Below are 13,806 nucleotides of genomic sequence, written 5' to 3' on the forward strand. Positions count from 1 at the left end.
GGCACAGTTCTAGACGGTGGACCATCAGACAACCCCTAACCCAATTTAGTTAAACATAAATTTCAAATGAACCTCTCCGGGTATCGATCCTGGCAGCTCTCCGTTGAAGATTACTTTGCCGGGGAGGTGGCTCGCTTAGTGAGCTAGCAGCTCATGGGTCAGTGAGCGTACCGGCAGCTATGCCTGCATCCGGCGGCGCGCGGTGGCTAGAGGAGGATAGACAAACATAATCCTTGACGCGGAAGCGCAGCCTTCGGGGTCGACGACCGACCATTTAGTTAGGTAGGTAGGTGCGGTCGCAGTTACAGCGATAAAAGTACGGCAAGCTTCTTACGTCAAATCTTGAACTAGAGAATTTTAAGCCTTTTTAAAGTAACGTGACTTATATGGTTTGTAACGGTATTGCATTATGTAAGCATTCAAAGTAGTCTCGTATTTTTATACAATCATTATTTTAGAATAGTCTTTTAAATGAGCTGACTAAATTAAATATTACATGAAAGGATTACATACAAATCAACGAAACTTTCATTTTATTTGGAACATAATATTTCAAAGATTAAAAGATTTTGCTACAGACTAAAATTAAATAAAAAAGATGAAACCAAAAGTCTATTGAAGTCAGTTTCTTTAGACTTTCCGGTGCAAAATCACATCTATTCTTGATATTAGCGAGCACTATTGATAATAATAACAATTTATGCAACAATTCATTATAAGAATGCAGGGTTATTTAACGATATGGCCTTTCGGGTTTTTAAGTCCCACCCTTACTGTTGGACTTTCGAGGCTTCCAATCGCTCCGGCTATCAAACCGCTACTACTGGCACCGCACGACAGACCGAGACGGGTCTGGCTGTAGGAAGACGCTATCTATCTCTGTCGCACCCGCAGTCACCGATACAGCTGTTCCTCTCTTTCAGGCAGAATATCAAAATTTGTGCAGAATTGAATTCGGTAGTCTGCAAGACCTCTATATAAGTATAATACTGTCTGGGAAACTAGTAGGACAAGAGCCGGTCACTACTCTTGTACGAGGTTCGGTGAATGCGTCTTTTGATACTAGATGGTTTTCTTAGGTCCGCTGTAATGAGTAATTGTTTTGAATTTGTTGTGCTAACCGCCATTGTTGACGAGTCTGCGATTACCGCTCTCCGCTTGGCAGCCTCACGGGCGAGTTAAACGATGAAGCATCTGCTTTTGTTAGTCTAGCTCAGATTTTAAAGAACAGAAGCTATTTCATGACAAGGAATCTGTTGGCTTCCCATTGCGACAAGGTAAGCTAAAGGTAAATCTGAACAAAGCATATCAAAAACCGGTTTCAACGTGCTATTAGTAAAAGGTTTTTATATTTTTACTTTTAATTTAATTTAATTGTTTTTACATGCTTTACGTTAGTTTCACCGTTTTGTATGTTTGTAACCGACTCCTTTGGGCTTGATTTTGCCCTCTTCAAACAGTCTGATTTCGTCCAAACTTTTAAGATTTGTTGAGAACAAAATACTTATTTGATATGATTATTCCATTTGTCAATTAGCAAAATAAGATTTTTGTTAATTAATATTATTTTCATCTATAGTCGATAAGGCAGCAACGAAGTTACTTTTTATTTCCAACCATTTCTTTAGCCGATTTCTCTGATATTAACAAATTTGATGGCGAATGGTTAACCGATTTATTTTGCTATAATAAAAATAGTAGTTTAGAAATCACGCTTTTATTAATAAACTTAACTAAAGTTTGGTTTTTATACCAGCGAGTTTATTAGTTTTTTTGAACTGTTAATTTATTTAACCGGACAATCTTCAGTGCTGTGAACCTTTTAAGACAACTGTACTCGGAATAGAAATTGTGAACTATTGCACAAATTACTTTAGATTATGTAGTTTAAAAGATTTGCTGCTGTCGGTCGGTTCCATCAAACTTCAAGGGTCTCTCACGTTTATATTCTACTTGTTTCATGAGAATAGAGAATAGAATCGTCATCATCGCGGTCATAAACGGACGGTTCTATATTGTATTCAACCCACGACTAAACTTAGGACTGTCTCTCAAGCCACCATTTCTCATAATACAAGCAATCATAGTTCTTATGTGTTACACTAAAAGGCACTATTGGCTTGCAGTTGTGTTCTGCAGCCGATCTGTTAAAGTAAAAGCAATTTAAAATTTGGTACGAATGTCTGGGAGACTGAATTTTAGAAGTTTGTAACAAACGAGCTTGTTCGAGAGAGAGCGTAGTCGTCGCTCAGGGGACGCGGGTTCGAGTCTCGACCTTTGACGAGCTCTAACCGATCTAAACGGACATCTATTAATTTCATGATAATAAAATTTTAAAAGTAGGTACCATAAAGTATTTCCAATAATTAAGAGGTAGCTTTCGTCAAGTAGTTAGAGTGTTTCACTACAGATCATGCGGTCCGTATTCGATTACCGGGTCGAGCCAGGAATTGTGAGGTACACTTACTTACAGATATTTTTATGACAAGGAAGAAAGGTTGACCACCCCAGGCAGCACCAATTACCTGTGTGCGCACGTTAAGCCCACGTCTATGTCACCAACACGTGATAATGATTCACCACCACTCGCATTGAAGCCGCCTGGTGGGTTGATGCTCTAGTTATAACGCTACGACGATGATTTCATGAATATATTGGTTAAGAGTATAGTTTCCACTAAGCTATTGCTCTGATTGAGTTAAGTTATTGCTTTCAGGAAACATGCGTTACGTGCTCTATGTCTAAAGAATATATTCAGATCCTTACGAAACGTTTTAACCGACTTAGTAAACGATTTACAAAAGAGGTTTTCAATTCGGTTGCATTTTTGAAGTAAAACTTCTTTAGGCGCGACTAGCGAGTTACTCAGATTTTTTTGACGGAAGAAACGCTTACGTCAGACGTCTGTGTAGTTTACGCTATTTAAAAGTAACAACTTGAATTTGTCGTAAGTACGAATGCGTAATAATGTTTGTAATATGTCATATACTCCATGCTTCTTGACTTATACGCCAGCTAGTGGCAAATATCATAATCAATTAGGATTATTTATTTCCAATATTTTCAAATAGAATTCCATTCTGAATAGCTAAGTGAATAAAAGTTCAACAGTTTTAAAAAAAATATAATAAATTGCAAAGTTTTCTGAAAATCTCTAATAATACTTGTTTACCTATTTATCACTTTGGTAATGAATAAATTATCATTAAATTTTCTGACGATTGTGACATTCTATAATATTCACCTTCAATTTTCGACTCAATTATTTTATTTAACAAATGAAAATATTTATGAAATGTGAAAGTGATGATAATGAATTTTAAATAGAATTTAGAATTAAATGGTGAATATGAAATGAAATGGCGGAGTCCCAGGACCATTTTACTTTTATCAATAAATAATAATAAAAGTTTTACTACAATCGCCTTTACGCACACACTTTTTTTAATGATTGTTAGCTCCGAAATCTGTCATTTATAAACAGATTTAAAAAAAAATTCATCAGTTCAATATTTGTCGAAGGGATCCTGGAGCTATTGAGGGAACTCTTCAAATATTATCGGGACACCTAAAGTGATTTGAGTATTTTTTTTTAAGTTAAGTTGAGCATTTGCTATTGAAAAGTACCATTTGGTCAAGTAAAACTGACGATAAAGATCACGGATGGTCACCGGAACTACACAATAATAAGTATTACACTAATTGCGTTTAGATTATTTTATATAGTAAGCAATTTACGCTCGTCATAATAAGAGCCGGGAAAACTCCTCAAGCATTAACGCCTCGGCTTCAGGAAAAGCAATAATTTGTAGAAGGTTATGAGCAGTTGACATTCGGCTATTATAACTCAGATATGATTACAAACCTACCCACTAAAAAGCGATTAACCGACTTTGTTATAGAACTAAAAAGCGAGAAATAAATATTTTCTACAACATTTTTTATTATGTGCTAAGTAAAATGTAGAAATTAGTGGTAGTGTTTTTGCTTCTATATAAAATGGTACGAGTATATGAAGTATACAAATACACAGTAACGTTCTACATTTTACTTGGCACCGAAATAAAAATGTTGTAGAAAATATTTATTATTAAAAAGCAAGAATTAAATTTTTTCTACAACATTTTTGTACATGACAAAGCCGTTTCTTTTTTAGAGTCTCTGCAACAGACATGACTGCCAAGGTGAGGCCATACTATAAAATAAACTATTCCCTAGTCGAATCGATTCCTATTTCTGAACGTACAAATTAAAATTTCAAAAGCTCAGTGGTTTAGGTGGGGGTGGAATGAAATCGATATCGAAAAGTCGCAGGTGTAAATCCCACCCGTGGGAGTACCCCCCTCCGCCCAACTGGACGCTAGGGGAAGGTATAATGTCTAATGTTAACTTTCAATTAATATTTCAGTCCAAAGTCAATATTTCCATGACTAAAATTTTACTATTATTTCACGTGGTATACTGGGGTACTAAGTTGTCATTATTTTAGTTGATACATACATACATACACACAAACATCCGTCCTCAGAAACTTTCGCATTTATAATAGATGTTGTCCCATATGCCTTGCGACTTCCTGTGATTTGTGAAGAGTTATGTCCTTTATTTCCGAAAAAAATTATCAGAGCATTATTAAAATAAGACAAAAAATTGCTTGATAGTATACACTTTCAAATACAAAAAGAATTATTAAAATTGGTTCAAATTTAACGGAGCTATGAAATAAAATCGAAAAAAGTTTTCATCCCACTTCCCGCAAGAAACTTATTGTTCATCGGGATAAAACGTATTCTATATGTTGACCCGGAATATCAGTTTCCACTATACCAAATTGTATTTATTTAAATCCGTTCAGTAATTTTCACGTGATGCCCGGACGGACAGACAGACTTAAATTAGAGAAAACAACATTGAGAAAAAAATCGAAAATTGTGAAAATAATTATAATAACATCTTAAGAAGCTTTCGCTTGGTTGTTGGATCAAGGGTCAGGTACAGAAGGCAGTAGTCCTTGAAACCGCGCGTATTGTGAAGAGGTTCCTCACTCTGGAGCCCTGCCGAAAATTATAATAAGATCAAGAAACAGTAAAGAGATAACATCCAACTCTTGATCGTATCAAAGCAACCATTAAACACATGCATGAGCGTGTGTGTGACTGACTTCACACTTCACTGTGTGAAGTCATTACAACTAGTTATAGTTGACAGTTTCTTTTGCGTTAGTTACTTCTATAAAAAAACATAATTGCAATTCAAGAAACATATTAATTGAAAGTTAACTTGTTACTTGAAATTATATTTTTTTCAATCGAATATTAAATTATTGATTCTGATTATAGTTTGTGTTGGAAAAAGTCATTCCGAAAGGGGGTAGCCCTTTCTAGAATGGCTATACGTAAAATGATATAAATTCCTGTGACAGGGAAAATTTCTGAACACAGAATTAAGATCATACAGAATCCTCATTCAGCCGTTATTGTATGCAGTGCATTGTGTCCAAAAACAGTAAAAGCCCCGCGCTCACTTTACATCCGCGGAATGTTGCTAGCTCACACACTTTTTCCCATTTTCCCATTTTGTGGTGAACGTTTAGAACATGACAGGTACAATAACTACTGTCAACTGGTTAAATAACTAATGTCAAATGGTATAAAGTGCCTAACCGTTTGTTCGAGAAACCCTTCTAAAGTGGAGTGGTTTTGATGCTTATATTAGTCGTGTACGCGGTTTCTGTATGTTCTGAATTCTGTGGTTCAGTATATACTTGTAAGATTTGACTCGCACATAGTCCCACGCGCTCGCGGGTTACACTCAGTTCCTAATTAACACCTAGTTGCTTTGTTTGTTTATTGTAAGGAATCGGTTTCAACGCAGTATCTTTTGACAAAGGTAAGTCGTAGGTACTTTACCAGTAAGGGTCACTATCAGTGGCGTAAACCCACAAGTCCGATGCCAGGTCATCGCTACGCCACAGGGGCTCACAGCCACAGGCCTCCACTCGGTCACAAGTCGTGGGCAGGTATTTTAATGAAAGCAGCATTTTTGTGTGAATGCCAAGAGCACTCGCATTCCGATTAATAATGTTCCCACCGATTACGATATGCTGCCTGCTCGAGAAAAACACTGTTTACATATAACTGGGTACTATCTACTTGTGGTGAAGATAAAATGATTCCACATTAAATAATTATTCCTTATTGGCTTGGAAGAACCGTATTTTGTGAAATAACATCGGCTTATATTGCTTAGAGAATTAAATTTAAAGCAATAATGAAGTTTATAATTTAGAAAAGTAAGCAAAATAATGTACCTACACTATGGAACTTTTGGAACTTATTAATTATCTTATCTTTGACAGGGAACACAGAATTAAGATCATACAGAAGCATACGTTCTCCTCCGCTATCGGGTCTTGCCGAGTAGATATAGGAAGAATCACAAATAACTTAATCTAATATTAAAGACCACTCCGTATTAATGACTTCGGCGTCTCCCCATCTAGAACACTAAGTAGCTGTCACTTAAAATATACAACATGGTTCGAGTTACGAGTAACATCTATACAATGAATATGTACAACAATTGCTAAGTCAATTCAAAATCGTCCGGGGCCGGAGCCAAATGTGCGAAGAGAGTACATTTTTGAAAGATATTTTTGGCGTGTAAATATTGAAGAAATTATAAATTGGTCAATGTTCGGTTCCCAGTTTTCGCAGAATAAAGGAAATTAATCTTAATATTCAGTTTAATTGAACTCCACAAAATTACGCCTGCTACTATGCTTATATAGCTTTTTTATAATCCTACTATATCCTACTAATATTATAAATGTGAAAGTCTGGATCAATCACGCAAAAACGGCTTAACGGATTTGAATGAAATTTGACGTGCATAATTTAATACTAAGTTGTGTGTAGCCATTGACATGAAAAAGAACATAGGCTATCTTTTTTCCCGATTCCTTAAGTAGTTCCCGACGGAAAATTAACAATTGTTTACAAGCTAAGCCGCGGGCTATACCGGGGGCTAACCTATGCTATAGAAAAGGACTATTTTCAGTTGTTTGACAACTAATTTGTAAAATTAAAAATACAGATAAACTCATAGTAGCCTCTGAATAAACAAAGGAACTAGGAAAGTGTGTCAATATCGATAAGTAGAAACGCAATAGGTATTTGGATCTACGCTTATCTGATACCGACGTATTGGTATCAAGGACGATCAATTTGCATGTCACTAATTCCGTTATAGATTTCGAGACAAGTGCCTCGCTATCTACTGATAACGACTGCGGCCGGAGGCTCGCAGAGAGGAGCCCGGTGTCCGGCACTGATGCATGATGACTTGCCGACTGGGCACTGGCTGACAGGTGCATCCAGAGGTGCTCTTAAATTAATTGGTAGGTATTTGTCGAGAATTACAAGCGATTTCTAAATAAGTCAAAAATATTGATGAAGCCGATATGTGCAGTATCCCCTCGATCCCTTTGTCGCCTAAAACTTCTTTTATGACGATGTAATGAAAAAACCTCATTTATTATGGTTAATTTTACCATTACACACCGCACGGGGTAGAATTAGTCGTTTGTTGTCTGTGTCGGGCCGCTGTGTAAAAGCTTTTTTTTAGAAATTTTATTTTAATCCGTTCAGTAGTTTTCACGCGATGCCTGGACAGACAGACAGACAGACAAACAGACAGACAAAAATTAAATAAAAATCTGTTTTGGACTCAGTATCGATTATAAAGCATCCCCCGGTCAACATTTTTAAAATATTTGTACAGAAATCTTCCAGTTACAGTTTTATTATAAGTACCTATAGATATATAAGAAAAAATGTTCGTAATTGTTGTAACCAAGGTTGTTCCAAGTTTTGTGGATTTGGAATACTGCGGAGCGTCGTTATCAGCTTGCTTTATTAGTGAACGCCGGCAGTGTCGAAGGACGCGAGTTTCCCATGGCACGTAGAACACGCGACATTGTACGTGGTGACCACGCAACAAGAACAAAACCGACCCTAGCCCTAGGAGCGGATCGAATTAAAAAAACAACGTCCCCGCTTCCCTCCAAAAGTGTCTGTCAAAAATAAATCAAACATGGCCGCCGCCCATTGGCCGTGCGCCGCGGGTGGGGCCGCGCACACTGCGTGCATGTACACTACGACAGAAACGATCGAGCAACCTACACTGTTATCGTCATCATCATCAAAGGTTGCCAGCGATAAGGCCGCCTTTTGAATTATATTTCCACCTGTGTTTATCTTATAAGTAGAAATGAAATTAAATCATCATAGGTACGCATAATTATTATGAATCATTTTCGTTATGCAAAGATCATCATCACAAAGACACTGTTAGAGAACTTTTTCTTTTTTTTATTCCACTACAAGTTAGCTCTTGACTGCAATCTCACGTGGTGGTGAGTTTTGATGCAGTCTAAGATGCGGGCTAAACTTTTAGGGAGTATGGTAGTCGTACCACTAATAGGTTTCTACGTGACATCGCTCCGGAACACTAAATCGCTTAGGGCACGTCTTTGTCGGTAGGGCGGTAACTAGCCACGGCCAAAGCCTTCCTCCAGACAAAACTCTCACTAGTGTTGAACTCTTTGTAGTAACTAGTATTTAATTTAGTGTCGCGGACGGTATGGTATGGTGATAATGAAAAATTATCACCATATTATCAGTGCATCACCTTACTATAGTAGAAAACGAATTGACGTTATTTTACCGCGAAGTTTGTTACCGCTTAAAATTAGTAAGAGTCCAACACTAATACAATGCAACGTTACATTAAATTACAGTCACAGCAAGCATGCGAGCTGCAGCATGTCCATGACATCCCTACTTCCCGACTTAATATAATTAATGTTAGTTTGTTTGTTACGCTATCACACAAAAACTGCTTAACCGATCCTCATTAAACTTTGTACACGTATTCTTGGAAGTGCTAGAAGTAATATAGAATACTTTTTATCCCGACATTATGCTCGGTTCCTTTGAGATAGGGGATGAAAGTGTTTGACGATTTTACACCATAACTCCGACAAATTATAATGATTTAAATAATTATTTTTGTACTATAGAGGTTATAATATGTGTTTAATTTTGCCCAAACCTTGTGTAGATCTGATGAATGTGGTCGGAGATAGAGGACAGAACTCCTCAGCGGACAGCAGCAAACCCCTCATTTAATGCTTAGCAATACTGAATACTTTAAATTTTTTTAGAACTACAACTAAATTGAATGCCACATCAAAAAACAAAATCAAACGCAGACGAAGTCGCGGGCAACAGCAAATAAATAAAACTATCATTAAAAACATTGCAGCAAATAAAGTAATTCTATTCTATCAAGAATCAATAAGTTCACTCTGATATTCTAGTAGTTCGCAGCTGCGGGGTGATTTGAAAGGAAGAAAAGTGAGCCGCAAAAACCACTTTGCTTATTTTAGTATAAGTTTGTAGAAAAAAAAGAGCATGACGGTGCTCGCTTTTGGCTGTGCATTTGCCCAAACGGACCCCCGGCGCAGGCCGCTCCGCCGCGCAGAGCCCATTCGTAGAGCTTGTATCTACTTGCCTACGCCTAGCGCCGGCGTCGCAACTATTACTAGGTCAGTTCATAAACCGGTTCGAGCCCTTGCTATGTCCCCCCTAGACCAATGGCGGCCTGCTCCCGCGGGCTCCGCGCCTCCATTGGTAGGGAACTACATAATCCATATTATTTATGATACATTTCGACAGGTATACTTTTTTTCGAACTCAAGCTTTTCGTAGAAATACGGTCAAAGTTTTATATGTTTACTCGACTATAACCTATCGGTTATAATACATATCGCTATAAAATGTGATAGGTTATGTAATATTCAACCGCCTTCAAAAATAGAGTCAATGCGACGCGTATTTTTTATAGAAAAAAGTACACTGATTTTTACAGATCGTTTTTAAACACTACAAGGAACCTCTTAAGATGGTCTTAGACCAATTTTATTATATTTAATAGCAAACTTAATTGAGCTTTTAATAACACGCGGATATCCAGAAAGATGTGAATTAATGGAATTCACTAAATATTATTAGTTTGTAGTAATCTAATCTAAGCTAACGCGCTGATAAAGTTTTTCATTGTTTTGAAGTAAAACTTCTTTAGGTGCGACTAGGATGTAACTCAAATTTTTTTCTGACGGAAGTTACGCTTACGTCAGAAGTCTGTGCAGTTTTCGCTTTTTAAAAATAATAATTTGGATTGGCCGTAAGTATATGTCATATACTCCACGCTTCTTGACTTATACCTACGCCAGCTAAATATCACAATCAATTAGGATTTTGTATTTCCAATATTTTCAAACGGATCAATTGTGAATAGCAAAGTGAATAAAAATTCAACAGTGTTCAAAAAATATTTTAAATTGCAAAGTTTTTTGAAAATCTCGTAATATACTTGTTCATTTATTTACTTTTGTAACAAATAAATTATTAATAGTTTTTCTGACGATTGCGACATTCTATAATATTCAATGACGAGGTTATATTGACATGTACTGGTCTATAAAACGAAATAGTGAATATTTGATGAAATGGCGGAGTTCCAGGAACATTTTACTCTTTCATCAATAAATAATAATAAAAGTTTTACTTCAATCGCGCGTAAAGGTTACACGCACACATTTATTTTTGTTTAATCTTTATTTTAAGAGATGATTCGCTAGGCGAATGTGCCTCTCTGTATTGTTACATTACGTACAAGTACATAGAGTAAGCAGTAACTAGGACTGTCATAGAGAAAGAAATTATTATTGTCTCTTCTCGATACCAATCCCAATCAATCGAAACAGTTTTCTTGCTGTCATAGAAAGTGGGTAGGCCAACACAGTGTTAAAATACCACATCGCTGAATTCGTTAAATAAAATTCGATTCGTTAAATAAAATTCAATTCGTTAGTTAAAAAAAAAACTTAATATCCTGTAATATTTACAAGTATTATTCTATATTTACGCTATTTCTTTCAAATTTTCGCTTAGAAGTAGAGGCCTCGGTAGTGATTTTTTAAAAATTATTTAGAATGTGTTCAAAATTATTTCATATGATGCTTCTCTATAACCACGAATAAATGTACTCTCTGAAGCACGGAGGTAGGCCACTCATCTATATACCATACTAGTTCTTGCCCGTGTTCTTCGCCCGTGTTAATTACGGATTTTTACAAACCGACCGTTTGTTTTTCCGAGATAAAAAGTAGCCTCTGCTACTCTCCGTCCCTTCAACTAAATCCATGCCAAAAATAAAATTGATTGGTTGCTTTTAGAGGGCGTAAAGGAAGGACAAACAAACGAATCCAGAAGCTCGTTATTTGTAATGGAGCATGCTAACTGGTAGCTCAACGAGGCGGACGGTACACGGAGCGTTGCAGGCACGGTCCCGTGGCCGCCGGGGTAAGCGCGGCGACCCCGCTGTAGGTATGTGGGGCGCGGGGTCGACGACCGCGCCGAGTGCTGGCCGAGTCGAAGCGGCGGCGCTGCTGTCTTCTATCGGTTACAGAATCTCCTAGACTACGCCTATATAGACTCGTTGTTGGCCCGGACTAAGACCACGAGACGAATACCCTTTTAGCGTAACATAATCGGCGGATTGGCGCAGTTTGCAGCGACCCTGCTTTCTGAGTCCAAGGCCGTGTGTTCGATTCCCACTACTGGAAAATGTTTGTGTGATGAGTATGAATGTTTTTCAGTGTCTGGGTGTTTATATGTATATTTTAAGTATTTATGTATATTATTTATAAAAAATATTCATCAGTCATCTTAGTACCCATAACACAATATACGCTTAAATTGGGGCTAGATGGCGGTGTTTGTATTGTCGTAGTATATTTATTTATAATCTTGTTGCGATGGAGTATGTACCTTACATACTATATGTGACGACCTCCCTGTCTCAGCGGTGAGCGTGGTTTTAAGTTGGAGGTTCCGGGTTCGAATCTCGACAGTGGCAATTTGGGAATGAATAGTTTCTGAATGTTCTCTAGTCTAGTCTGGTAGGAGGCGTTGGCCGTCGCTAGATATCTATTAGACAAAGATGTGCCGCGAAGCAATTTACAGATTCGTACGATGTCGCATAGAAACCAATTAGGTCTCCATAAAACCTAGGTTAGCCCTTTATCATCTAAGACTGCATCATCACATACCACCAGGTGAGATTGCAGTGAAGGGCTAACTTGTAGTGGGATAAAAATTAAATAACTGGTGTGTTTGTTTGAAGGAAGAAAAATTTAGGAGGGAAAATTATTGATGAATTTTGAGTTTACATTCTGATAGACGGACAGACAGACAAATGAAAAATTCACAAATATAGAATAGCTTTAAATTATAAATTTCAATTATTATAGATATGCCCAAAAACATTACGCGTCCATTTGACCTTCCCCGTTCTGAAGGCGGTTTATAAAATTAGCAATATGTTCCACGTGTAAGTGATAAGGAAAGCGGCCTCGAGTGATAGCCGATAGTGATAGCTAGTGATAGCTAGTGATAGCGGTGATAGCGCTCTCTCAGCCCGGAGACGCGGCGGCGCCCCGCTTCTGATAACGTGACCACGTGTGACGTGCGCAGCCGATTTTCCTTTTTTAATCGACGGCTTCCGAGTTGAAGCGGCCTCCCTCGGCAGACGAATTACATTGTTTTTTTCACAAGAATAGACCACTATCTCATCGTCATTCATTAGGCCTAATATTAGCTCTATTGAAACGTCAAGTCTGTCTGTTTGTAGTGACTCTATCTACCATCGGTTCAAAAGGCGACCATACCACCGGTTCTCGAGAAGAAACTGACCAGAAGCTCTTATCTAAAAGCATTTTACAATTTTCTACGTCCTGAGAGATGAAAACAAAGCTGCATGCTTCCAAGCAACCTCGTCGATAAGAAAGTCATCATCGCAACTTTTAGTTGTATAACTAAGTACCTATAACATTTTAGAGGCAATAAAGGAGGTTTGGTGACCAACAGCAGAGAGGGGTTGCTTTGATTGGGTTATAGAGGCACACCACCCAACAGACATAACCAATGGACATTCTCTCATCTCTCTTTTATAGAGATTATTCCAAATACAACGGTCTCGTGCCGCTTGGGCTTGACTCGCTTGATGTCATCCGTCCACCTCGTCCGGGTCGACCAACGCTGTGTTTTCCGGTGCGAAGTCGCTATTCCAATACTTTGGAACCCTAACATCAATCGGTTCCCCGAGCTATGTGGCGCGCCTAATGCCACTTCAGCCACTCTTTGGGCTATGTCGGTAATTCTGGTTTTTCTACGGCTCTTAGAACTCTATTCCTAAAGCTCTCCATCGCCCGCTGAGTTACCCTGAGGCTTCGTATGTGGCACCTAGTTTGTGACAACTCTTTTACGCCATAAGTCATCATTCTTCGAACAGTGCGTATTGCCAGTGATGACCACCGCTCTAACTTTTACCGTGCGGATTCAACTAACTGCTTTGACAAAATTTTCATCCAATATCACACATTTCTGTTTGATTCGACCTATTCTGATGATCGTGCCGATTTAAGCGATTTCTGATTATATTAGCGAATTAGGTGAAACTCTGTATAAAGATACCGAATAGAAAATAAAATTCAAAATTCAAAATTCATTTATTTCAAGTAGGCCTAATATAAGCACTTTTGAAACGTCAAGTCTGTCTGTGTGTAGTGACTCTACCACCGGTTCGGAAGGCAGATTCTACCGAGAAGAAGCCGGCAAGAAACTCAGCAGTTGCTCTTTTCCAACATTAACAATTTACATTTTACATTTCAAAATTCAT

Source organism: Pararge aegeria, chromosome 12, assembly GCF_905163445.1.
Source record: "Pararge aegeria chromosome 12, ilParAegt1.1, whole genome shotgun sequence".
NCBI classification, from domain to species: Eukaryota; Metazoa; Arthropoda; class Insecta; order Lepidoptera; family Nymphalidae; genus Pararge; species Pararge aegeria.